This window comes from Odontesthes bonariensis, chromosome 13 (genome assembly GCF_027942865.1).
Source record: "Odontesthes bonariensis isolate fOdoBon6 chromosome 13, fOdoBon6.hap1, whole genome shotgun sequence".
NCBI classification, from domain to species: domain Eukaryota; kingdom Metazoa; phylum Chordata; class Actinopteri; order Atheriniformes; family Atherinopsidae; genus Odontesthes; species Odontesthes bonariensis.
This window is the reverse complement of record NC_134518.1, coordinates 10,543,303-10,555,497: the sequence shown is the minus strand read 5'-3', so window position 1 is coordinate 10,555,497 and position 12,195 is coordinate 10,543,303. Positions and strand designations below refer to the sequence as shown.

The following is a 12,195-nucleotide window of genomic DNA, read 5'->3' as shown; positions in this document are numbered from 1 at the left end:
CAGGCTACCTGGCTCGGCTCAGAGCCCTTTACGACCTGCCGTGAAGCAGTAGTTCTCGGCTCTCGTGTGTCGTGAGACTTCCAGAGGTAAACAAAGCACGCGGCGCCACAGGCAAAGTTGCAAGCGCTGTTTCGGTCTAGGGCCACCAGATGGAGATGGAAATGTCACCGTTTTCATCAGAACGGGTCAGCCAAGCAATCTCATGATTGCCAAGCAAGTTTATGACCATGAAAAAGTTGCATAGTTCCGCTTTAATGTGAGCAAGTTACACAAAACGCTCAACTTTTTTACAGTTAAGCTGAAAAAAATAAAATAAAAATCCACACTCCATCTGTCCAGAATGAAATTGGAGCCAGCTAGCTTGGCTCATCCATGCTAACAAAGTCCATGAGTCAGCATCACTAAAGCTGATTAAGACCAAATCAAAGTTTCTGCATCCACTCGGTCTGACAAATTAAGACTTTGAACACTCCTACTACGAAGAGTACAGTCAGTCAACTCCCCTCAAAAACAACTTCCACTCAAGCAATAATATTAGGCAGCAAAATGTAGAATTCCCAAGAGCAAGAAGAGGAGCTCACATGGTCATTGTTGATGATAAATGTTTATCATACAATTTGTATTTCCTTTTAGGTCTACTCTTTCAATGATGTTGCGGACAACAGCAGGTTTTTACTATTTTCTTGACTAGGTGCAACAGCTCTCTCGTTACCTAATGGAAAACTCATAAGAATGTTATTGACCCACTCAATAAATAGTTTATACACCTTTCAAATTCCAATATTCTTTGTGAATAAAAGGCATCGCTAGCTTTACAGTTTCCTGCCTGATAACATGACTGGCCAAAAATTGTAATCGTGTACTGTAAAAAATAAAAGTATTGTATCTGTGAAGCGCCATTGTTGGATCATATTCATAAAAAAATTCTTTAAAATGTTTCAAAATATTACAAACTACCCCTTTAACATGATGAGAGACCAAACAACCTTCTCTCCTGCACTTAATGGGAGAGCTAAATATTGTCTTTCCGAAAGAAAAATAAATCTAATTTTGATTAATAAAATGGATCAAGTTATCATTAAGGCAAAGAGATTTTTGACTGACGTGAAGTGGTACACTTTCCTTTTAGAGTTTCAGTCAATGGGTTTGCATTTTCTAAATGAATCAATATGCAGCACTTAGTGATGACAGCATTCATTTGACACATGACTACAGTTATGGATACACTTGTTTATCCTTTTATGCAACCACAGAGCATGTAAAATATCACTGCTATCAGAACCTTATATAAAAGTGGAATATAAAAAAATAAAAAAAAATCTCTCTCTCAAGTTTTATGCATTAAGCTTTAACAGTATGAAGCTTGTTAACACAAAAACGCCCAACCCCTGCACATCACTGTCCTTTTAACTAAGAGAAATAGAGGCTGTTGATCCTTCTATCCATCCCAGTTGGGGGGCCTAGCAGCGGTATAACAGCCTGTCGCAGCTAATCACTATTAGTAGGGGGATTAACTGCCTGCAGCTTCTGCTGCTAAGTGTGTACGATATGTGTTAGCTGACATAGGGCTCGAAACAAGAGACTCCCTGCTCCTGAATCCTCTCAGACCCACACAATCAAGAGAAGGAGTCAAAAGTGGCTTATCTTCCTAAATGATCACTATAAGATCATTACAGAGAAGAGTTTTATGCTGTCATCCATGACAGAGCACGTTTTAAAATGCTTCAAGACCCCACGGATTTGTCAGAATTCAAGTGAAAGTTTAAAAAGTGAAGAAAAAAAAAAAAAGAAAAAAAAAAAAAAAAAAAAAGAAGCTTCGTCACCCAAAGGGACCAAACTACCTGAACTTGGGAAACAAACAAATGTGTGAATATCATGAATCATCAAACCAGTCATAGAGGAATGATGGTAGAGGAATTAATTTCTCAATCTCAACAAGCCCAGACTGAATGCTGTCCGTGTGATTCAAAATTCATGTCTGGTCAGTAGAATGTGTGTGTTTTTGTGTGTGCGTGTGTGGGCCTGCTTGTGTGTCAATGTAAACAATGAGAGACAGTCTGTATCAGTTCCAGAGCTCAGCAGCTCCATTTCAACAGCATAATACACAAACACAGTCGCTGAGATCAGTTTTGGCACACTGAGCTAGAGTTGAGAAATTTCTTCCCTCACACACACACACACACACGCACACACAAACAAACACACATACCAGTATCGACTGTACCACATGACCCTGCCAATAAACCATCAAGAAGGACCTTCTCAGGCTGAAACAATGTTGACGGAGGACTTCCACCATTCTAATCTATGGGTTAATCAGTGCTTCCAACTGATACATTCATTGCCATATTGGCTTGGCTGGAGTTTAATACCAGGAACCAGGCTCCTGGAGTTTCCCCATCCTGAATCTCTCATTCCCCTCATTTACAGGAACTCAGAAAAAATGACATTTGTCATAGTGAAAAAAAAAAAAAAAGTGTATTGGTCTATTTTTAAAATCTGAGTAAGATTAAAAACTTGAAAGATGGACTTTATCTGTGCTTGGTTTAGGTTAATGACACATTTGTGTTGAGTAAAACATACTGATAACTAGCACTGTTCTACAGAGCAAATGATTATAATAAGGGGTTAAAAATGCTTGGCTTTCACACAACAGAGAGATCACAGGTCTGATCGAACAAAACACAACAGACTGCACCTTTGTTCTGTCGAGTTTTATATTCTGGGTGTGTAACTTCAGGAAAAAAAAAAAAATCTCTCCCTGGATGAGTAATCTATGATCATTTCAAAATTCCATTATGCATTATAGAAATGAAAGACATCTGGACCTCCTCCTGTAATATTAAAAAAAAAAAACAGCATGACAGTGTGATGTCAGGCATCAAAACCAACAAGATGCCCCCTAAATTTCAACATCTGTACACCAAAGTCCACAGAATTTCACAGCTTTAAGTATATGTTATCATTCTTAACTTGAATTAATACATTGAGATATTGTTGAAAGCTCAATTAAATAAATATGCTCCATACAGCATCATCCAGGCGTCATTCATTCAAGATTACATCCAAAAATTTTGCCCTCTACGGTGCCCTGATAACAGCAGTCAATTTAATGCTTTTAGCACTGCACACCAAAGCTGTTATGAGTCAATCAATTTTCATGACCTGAAAAAAAAAAAAAAACCTTATAGTGGCTTATTGTAATTTTTTTCTGGGCCACTGGCGGTCAATGTTGTAGCAGCAACAGCTGCTCGTTTAAACATCCGGCAGAATCAGCTTGATGAGTCCATCGTTCACGTCTCCTTTAGCTCTGGTTTTCTCTCCGTGAAATCCTGAAATAATTTCTATGGAATGATGTAAAAAAACAGATCTTACAAGAAAATAGGAAAAAAACTTCATTCCAATTCATTTATTTTGTGTATATTTGGTTTTAAATCTTGAATAATGATCCTTTTCTTGTTTGCAAATGGTTTAGTTTTCCTATGTGTATGTATATATTTATTATTTTAATGTTTTGAAATGGCATTCATTAATATGAATTCTTTTACATTTTTCACCGTTACTTTATTTCATTGTCATTGCTTTGCTTTCAGCCTTCATTCTGATCCTTAGAGGTTTGAGTCGGGTTCAGACCCCCCCGGGTGCTCTGAGCCGGTCAGCTTTAGGCTTTTTCTGCTTCCTCTTGATGAACTGCGCCTGGTCTGTGGGGGAGACTACTTCCTCTATTGCTAATTCCATCTAAACCATAAAACAAAATCTGTTTCTGAATGCATTTGAGGTGGGATATAAACACTACAGTTGTGGAATCTAAGCTCATGTTACATCTACAAAGCCAATATTAGAAGTTAGTTCCGACTTTTCCATGTATGTACACACACATATATATATATATATATATATATATATATATATATATATATATATAGACCTTCTCAGGCTGAAACATGTATGTATGTATGTACGTGTGCACATGAGTGCGTTTGTGTCATTTTGTCTTTTTATATAGTTTCCCAATATTTATTTCTATGTATATTTCCTCATTCATTCTTCTGTTCTCTTTCAGATGTATACCGTTTATAAAGATATATACATACTTTTCAGGCTCTCAAACTAATAAGAAGTTTAAGTTGATAGCTCAAGCATTTGCTTCTATGCAGATAATTTAAATCCAGTGAGAAGGAACCAAAAAGTTAAAGCAATAGCCAAAACAATATTCTAGAAATGCTAAAAAGCTAATAGGAAATCTAACATAGTGTAGTCATATGTTTGTCACTTAAAAAAAACGTATGTGTGAATTGGATTTGATTGGATTACAAAAAATTGGATTCCAATCGGCTTGAACCTCTGAAGTGCCTTGAGATGACATTTGGCGCTATATGAATGAAATTGGATTGAATTGAAACAACACCTTCATCAGATGTTATTGTGAAAGCACTGATAACTGCAGCAGCAGATCGAGTCCGTCTTTCCATTTATGAGTCACACCCAATCCAGACATGTTGCTTTTACGTTTAACTCCTAAAACAAACTCAACCCTGTGTGTTTTGCAGAGGAATCTAAATAATACACTCAAGGCGAAGAAGATTTATAACCTCCACTCCAGCATATGAACCGCTCACTACGTTACCTCCCAGACAGGAGGAGGTTTGCAAAGGATAGCCGTCTAACATTTCTGCATACATGCCAGTATGAATTTCTCAATGCTGACAAGTCCAAACAAATCCAGGAGCATGATGCAACCATCTACTCGCAAAAGGTGTGTGCGGATATATGTGTGTATACATGTATCAATCGTAGGACTTGGTGTTTACAGAGCCAAGAGGAATGTCGGTCAGTTTCCCTTCGAAGAAAAAAAAAAAGAAAAAAAAGAAAAAAAGATTTTGGTATTTCCTGAAACGACCCTGAGGCTGGACCCACGAAGAGAGAAACACAGAGTAAGTACAGAAGATCAGGCGGGTGACTATTTTCTCCTCTGAGAGCACAGAAGTCTTATCAATCTTCAGTCTCCAACCATTTCTTTACAAGATAAAAGAAGGAGGGTGTTACCTTGAACTCATAGAATTGATCGTGGACTTTTTCACTATTTTTTGTGCTTTGAACATAAGTAACGACAATAAAAAAAACAAAAATTAAAAAAAAAAAAAAAAAAAAAAAAAAAGAGATAAACTGATAATCAAAAGAATTGTGGTGGTCAATAAGCAGCCAGCGTTTTTTGACATAATGCAAGCTGGAAGGATTCTAACGAGATCAGGATTACAAAGGAATCCAGTGTGCCAGACTTTATGTATGCAGGCAATCCACATTGTGTTTTTACTGGCACCTGCCACCAGGTTTCAGGTCGGAAGATCTTCGACAATGTCAACCCCTGAAGAGATTAGCATACACGCTGCTACAGCATCAACATAAACAGCATAAACATGCCCTCTGTATCGTGATGTAATGTTAATGACGAAAGAGACTTGTCTGTGTGAGAGCTATAAATACTTTATAAAGATCAGATGTGCCGGGTGTTCAGTCCGGCAAAACAGTTGCAGATTGGTTGACTGATAGTAGTGGGAACCCACTAGGACTTCGAATCACAAGAGAATTATACTACGTAATGCGAACAATACAATGGCCTGTCAATGCTGAACACCTTCTAGCCTGTACTTGGCTCAACTAGGCACGGTATTCAGTTTCTTTAACTTGAGCCATGCACAACAGGTTCCCTTCTGTACCAGCCCAGTGCCTGTACAGAAATGACTGAAGGCCCTTTTGGCTTATGCCATTCTTGTCGGTCTTGACCACACAACATAAAGAGGCCAGAAACAGAATCAGATCAGCCTTGGGTCATGACAAGAAAGCAACAAATGTTTGTGGAATAAAACATAGATGCTTACATAATTGTTTAAATATGGTGGATTTTCTTCTTACCAATGCCAAAACAGCTTCCACAGAGATAAACTTTCCCCAGCTAGATGTTTTGACCTGTGGTCAACCAGGAAGCCCTGCCTTTCTTCTTTCCATCCCCTTCCCCATCACTTCTTCCCCATTGCATTCTCTCACCCCCTCCTGCAGTGCAACGCCTTCTCCTTCTTCTCAGTTTTGTGGTTTCCTCGTGTCTCCTATTGTCTCCATTATAACACACACACACACACACATACATACACACACACACACACACACACACACCCCTCTGGATCCCTGCACAGAGGAAGAGGAGGGGAGTCGCTCCGCAGCACTCTGAATTCCACCAAACATCTGGAAACCATCTTCTCTCTCCCTTCTTCTCCGTCTTTCTCTGCTGTAATGTAAATAGCCCTGTAATCAAACTTCTGCCCAAAAGCCTTACGTGCTGGGTGGTGTGTATGTGCGCGTTTGTGAGACAGAAATCCTACACAGAACAAGCCGAGATCTCTTCTTCTTTCTCTCCATTTCAGCTCCCAGCTGAGGTTTATGGGGCGATAAAAACAAAAAAACACTTCTCTTCTACTCAACTTGTGCACTCACACATGTGTTTGTGTGAGCGCTAAAGCAACAGGAGGGCCACACACAATTTATTCAGCGTTTAACTGAATGATGATGACCTAAAGGCCTCAAAGTGACGTTTTTAAATGGGCGCCAGGACACGATTGATGCGTCTCATTGCTGCCTTCTGAAGTGTCCTGGCGATGCTGAAAAAAAACTTCCTTTGTTGTCGTCTAATAAGCTGAAGGAAGACAACCAAAGCCTACTCACCATCGCTCGCGTGGATGCAGAGCAGGAGCAAAGAGGAGAGAAAGAAAGAAGAAGTTCAAACCATCTCTGCCATCCTGCATCATGGGAAATGTAAGATCGTTAGCTAACAAGTTGGATGAACTTCTAGCCTTGACAAGGACTCAGCAAGAATATCGGGAATGTAGCATCATGTGTTTAACTGAGACATTGGCTGCAGGATCGTATCCCCGACTCCAGCGTCTCTCTGCCGGGCTTCCTGACTGTACGAGCAGATCGAGATATAAAGAGTAGCAGGAAAAGGAAAGGGGGTGGATTGGCAGTGCTTGTCAACAACAGATGGTGTCACCCAGGACATGTTACTGTGAAGAGTCGTCTCTGCAGTCCTGACATTGAACTATTGGCAGTAAGTTTTCGTCCATATTATTTGCCAAGAGAGTTCACCAGTGTTGTTTTGGTGGCTGTTTACATTCCACCCTCAGCTGTTGCCGACACTGCATGTGATGTCATCAGTTCCGTTGTTGCTAAGATACAGACTCAACACCCCAATTCTTTTGTGGCAATATCTGGTGATTTTAATCATGCCTCACTCTCTGCTACACTGCCAACTTTTCAACAGTTTGTCAGCTGCTCTACCAGAGAAAACAAGACATTGGATTTGTTTTACACAAATGTCAAGGATTCATACATTTCCAAATCAAGACCTCCCCTGGGAAAATCAGATCACAACCTTGTTTTTCTCTGTTCAGCATATAAACCCCTTGTCCAGAGACTACCTGTCACAAAAAGGACTGTTAGAAAGTGGTCAGAGGAAGCTGAAGAAGCCTTACAGGGTTGTTTTGATGCAACCGATTGGATTTCTCTTTGTAAGCCACATGGAGAGGACATTAATGCCATGACTGAGTGTGTGACTGACTATATAAACTTCTGTGTGGACAACACCATCCCCACCAGAACAGTGAGATGCTTCCCTAATAACAAACCCTGGATCACCAGTGAGCTAAAGGAACTATTGAACAGGAAAAAAAGAGCCTTTAGGGAGCGAGACAGGGAGTTACTGAGGAGTATACAGAAGCAGCTCAAAGTCAAGATCAGAGAGAGCAAGGAGGTGTATAGAAAGAAGCTTGAGAGTAAATTGCAGAGGAACAAAATCAGAGATGTGTGGTCAGGAATGAAGAAGATCACAGGCCTCAAGCAGAGGGAGGATCGGATGGATGGAAGTCTGGACAGAGCAAATGAGCTGAACACATTCTTCAACAGGTTCAGTTCAGGAACAAGCTCACCATCCTCCCCTCCTGTTCCCAGCCAAAGAGACATCCCACCCTCCTCTGACCCACAGCTTTCCTGTAACATCTCCACCTCCACCTCAGTCATGGATTCTTCTGCTTCCACTAGTTTGTCATCAACCCAATCAGGAGATGCTGCTGTCCCCTTTGCCTCCCCCTCCCACTTTTCTGTTTCTAGAAGTCAGGTGAAGAGGCAGTTGGAGAGACTGAACCGGAACAAGGCTGCAGGTCCAGATGGTGTCAGCCCCCGAGTCCTGAAGGCCTGTGCAGAGCAGCTCTGTGGGATTCTGCAACACCTTTTCAACCTTAGCTTGACCCAAGAGAAGGTACCACTGTTGTGGAAGACATCCTGTCTGGTTCCGGTACCAAAGCAAACTCACCCTTCAGATATCAATGACTACAGACCTGTTGCCCTGACATCCCACATCATGAAGGTCCTGGAGAGACTCCTGTTGACCCACCTGTGTAAGCAAACCAGCACATATCAGGACCCCCTGCAGTTTGCTTATCGCCATGGAGTTGGAGTTGAAGACGCTATCATACACCTGCTTCAACAAACCCACTGTCATCTGGATAAAGCAGGCAGCACTGTGAGGATCATGTTCTTTGATTTCTCCAGTGCATTTAACACAATCCAGCCTGATCTGCTTAGTCTGAAACTCCAGAAGACTCAGGTGGAGGCCTCAACAATCACCTGGATTAATGACTACCTGACAAACAGACCACAGTTTGTCAGACTGAAGAATTGTGTGTCTAACCAGATGATCAGCAGCACAGGAGCACCACAGGGGACTGTACTGTCACCATTCCTTTTCACTCTGTACACTTCAGACTTCCAGTACAAGTCAGACTCCTGTCATCTACAGAAATATTCAGATGACTCTGCAGTTGTCGGGTGTATCAGAGATGGACAAGAAGCTGAGTACAGAGAGCTGGTGGACCGCTTTGTGGCATGGTGTGGGAACAATCATCTCATCTTGAATGTTAACAAAACAAAGGAGATGATTGTAGATTTCAGGAGAAACAGGGTCAGATCAAACCCTGTTTCCATCATGGGAGAAGAAGTGGAGGTGGTTGAGGAATATAAATACCTTGGTGTTCATGTGGACAACAGACTGGACTGGAGACACAACAGTGAAGCAATCTACAAGAAAGGACAGAGCAGACTGTACTTCTTGAGGAAGCTAAGGTCCTTCAAGGTTTGCAACAAGATGTTGCAGATCTTCTACAAGTCTGTTGTTGAGAGCGTCATTTCCTCTTGCGTCATCTGTTGGGGCAGCAGCATCAGAACCAGGGACCTAAAAAGACTCAACAACCTGATAAGGAAGGCTGGTTCTGTTCTGGGGACGACTGTGGAACCTCTAGAGACAATAATGCAAAGAAGGATTTTGCATAAAATCAAGAGAATTATGGACAACCCTGAACATCCTCTCCATGAGACTGTTATCAGAAAACAGAGTCTCTTCAGTCAAAGGCTTCTTCAGTTTGGATGCAAAATGGACCGCTACAGGAAATCTTTCCTGCCCACAGCCATCAGCATCTATAATAACTCTTTGATTTAATTGAGCTACATCAACATTTAATTTCCCTCTGGGATAAATAAAGTATTTTTGAATTGAATTTGAATTGAATTGAATAATAAACTCTTATCTGCTCACAATCAACAGTCAGCCTGACCCGAATGTTTCTGCAGGAAGAACATGAAGTTGCAATTAAAACATTTTTACAAAACAAACTCGAAATCTTTCCCTTCAGCTTTAAAAACTGCAAGCGAGTCACAAGCTATCTGGATTTGCCAACAAAAATTAAAACAGTCTCCTCATCCTCATCTTTCATAGTGCCCCATAACACACTATAGGTATGGTGACGTCAAAAACAGCTCAGAAGAAGGAGGAAGTACACACACGGCGGACAAATCTTAGCATTCATCACCTGCCGCAGAGGCGTCGGCTCGGTTTCCAAATGACTTCAGCACAGACCCTGATATTCACTTACTGCACATCAACCTGGAGCATAAGTGTCGCAAACCAAATGCTTCACAATGTTCAACATCCAAAATAAACCAACAACAATGACCTAACTTTTTACAGTATTCAGTATGTTTCACCACTATGTTTGACATGACATTATACCACCAGACTACAGTGGAAGTAATTTCATACAAAGTTAAGGATTTATCCAGGGTTTAAGAGTGCACGTGCATTAAAAATCTTTGTGTGATTAACTTTTTTTCTCTGGTTGCATGACAATTAGCTGGTCTTTTGTTTTTGCATGTAACTTTGTGTGTTTGCTTTTACCCCAGAGGAAGGATATCATGGTCTGAGCCAATCAAGGGCAGAAAGGGGGCAGTTCTTCAGCTCTGATTGGCTCTGCCACAGATTCCTTTAGAATGATGTATGTGCTTTTGAAACTGTGTCCAGTAGACGACTGCTTTTACTTAGTTTCATTCGTCCTTTTTTACCAACTTTTTTATTGTTTTGTTTAAATGCATGTTACAAAGCACTTCACTTCGCCTGGTTTTTTTAATTATGCTATACCCCTACTGAGACCCTATGTCTCTCTGAGATGACCGGTATTAATGATGGTCAAATATCAAATATGAATACATTTGCCTTGCTTTTTCTTTGATCTCCTAAAGAAACACATGCAAAGTACTGATAGTTTTTCATAAAAAGTCAAATGTCATGCTGCCCATTATACATATCCCCAACCCCAGCTCAAAAAAATCCAGCCTGGACCTTAGATCATGAGTAAAGGTAACCATTAAACCATTTTTAAACCACCTGTGATGTAAGATGGAGTGAAAAATGTGGCGTTCACTACTTGACCTGCGAGTAAAAAGTGATAAAAGGAAGGTAGTACAAGAGTCGAATTGGACTGTGTTTAAGGGCAAGCTGAAGTCATGGAACACACCACTGTAACCACGCTGTCTACTCAGCTGAGTCTGCAACAATGGCTCGATGTTTGTAAGCACGCACTGATGCGGGGCTGATCCACTTTGAATTACCAAAGAACAGCGTATGGCTAACAAGGACATCTTTTTTTTTTTGGCAATAAGCCACAACCGATACATCCTACAGGGCTAAAGAAACTTAAACTGATAAAAAAAAAAAAAAAGCTGATTCTGTGCTGAGAACTGCTCTGAAGCTTACTGTGCAAAGGGAACTCTGCAATAGGGCTCAGCATAATGGACAGCCTTGCACACCCTTTAATAACATACTAGGTGTGTTCAGCCAGAGGCTTCCTCAGCTCCACGACAACAAAGAACTGAACAGGAGGACATTAATTCAGTTCAATATGTTGAACATGGATAATAGAACAATCCCAGGTCACCCAAAAACTTAAGTGGTTTTAATGCAGTCATAGATTTGGAAAAGATTATTATTATTTTTTTTTAAACAAGCAAAAATATTCCGACATTTACACTCCGAGTCCAAAAATGATTGATGCTTCATTTCCCGCAATTTCAACAAAGAACACTGCTCTTCATCAGTAAATTTACCCTTGAAACATTGAAGACAATATACAAAAAAGCCTGAGCAGTGCTCACCATGATTATAATGACCTTTATGTTAAAAGATTTTGGTCTGTCCCTTTAATAACACAGGAAGTGTTGGCTTTCTTTCATGCAACAGACCAGAGTCTGTATTAACTGATATGAAACTTGCTGTCATTCTAGGCAGCAATGGACGCAAGGGTCTAAGTATAAGAGGCTATTCAGGCAACAGCACCTTTGCTCATCATTGTAGCATTTCCTCGCTGGCAGGAAGAGAGCAGAACACCTCTGTTACACCTCAGGGGGTTTGGTGTGTGGCCCAGTGACAGATGACCTGATCAGCTCTGTAATCAGGGAGGCCATGACAGTTGACAGGGCACACACATAAACACATCAAGCTCCTCAGTCAGATTAACCGCACCGAAGCTCTAAAGCTCACATATCCTCGTTCAGCGCGATAACGCCACCTCAATTTCTTCCCAGAGACGACTGTAACATCATTATTTATTGCGGTTTGAGAGGCTCTACAAAGTGGGCTTTGTTGTTATTCACAGCACAAAGAAACTCTGCGATCTGAGGTCTGTGCGATCCTACATCATCAGATCCCAGATCAGTGGAGTCTTTATTTCTGTCACACCGACAGACAGCACGAACTCTATTCTGACTCAGTCGGTGTCTCCGTTCAGGATTACAGTTGTTCTCACACTGTGAAAGATAACT

The 12,195-nt window shown here is 40.8% G+C and overlaps 1 protein-coding gene across 2 annotated transcripts in view; it reads right to left on the bottom strand.

The window, feature by feature from the left end:
- The window catches only part of LOC142397490 (uncharacterized), a 49,976-nt gene that overhangs the window by 36,825 nt on the left and 956 nt on the right, over positions 1-12,195 (bottom strand). The gene's annotated exons all lie outside the window — the stretch shown is intronic.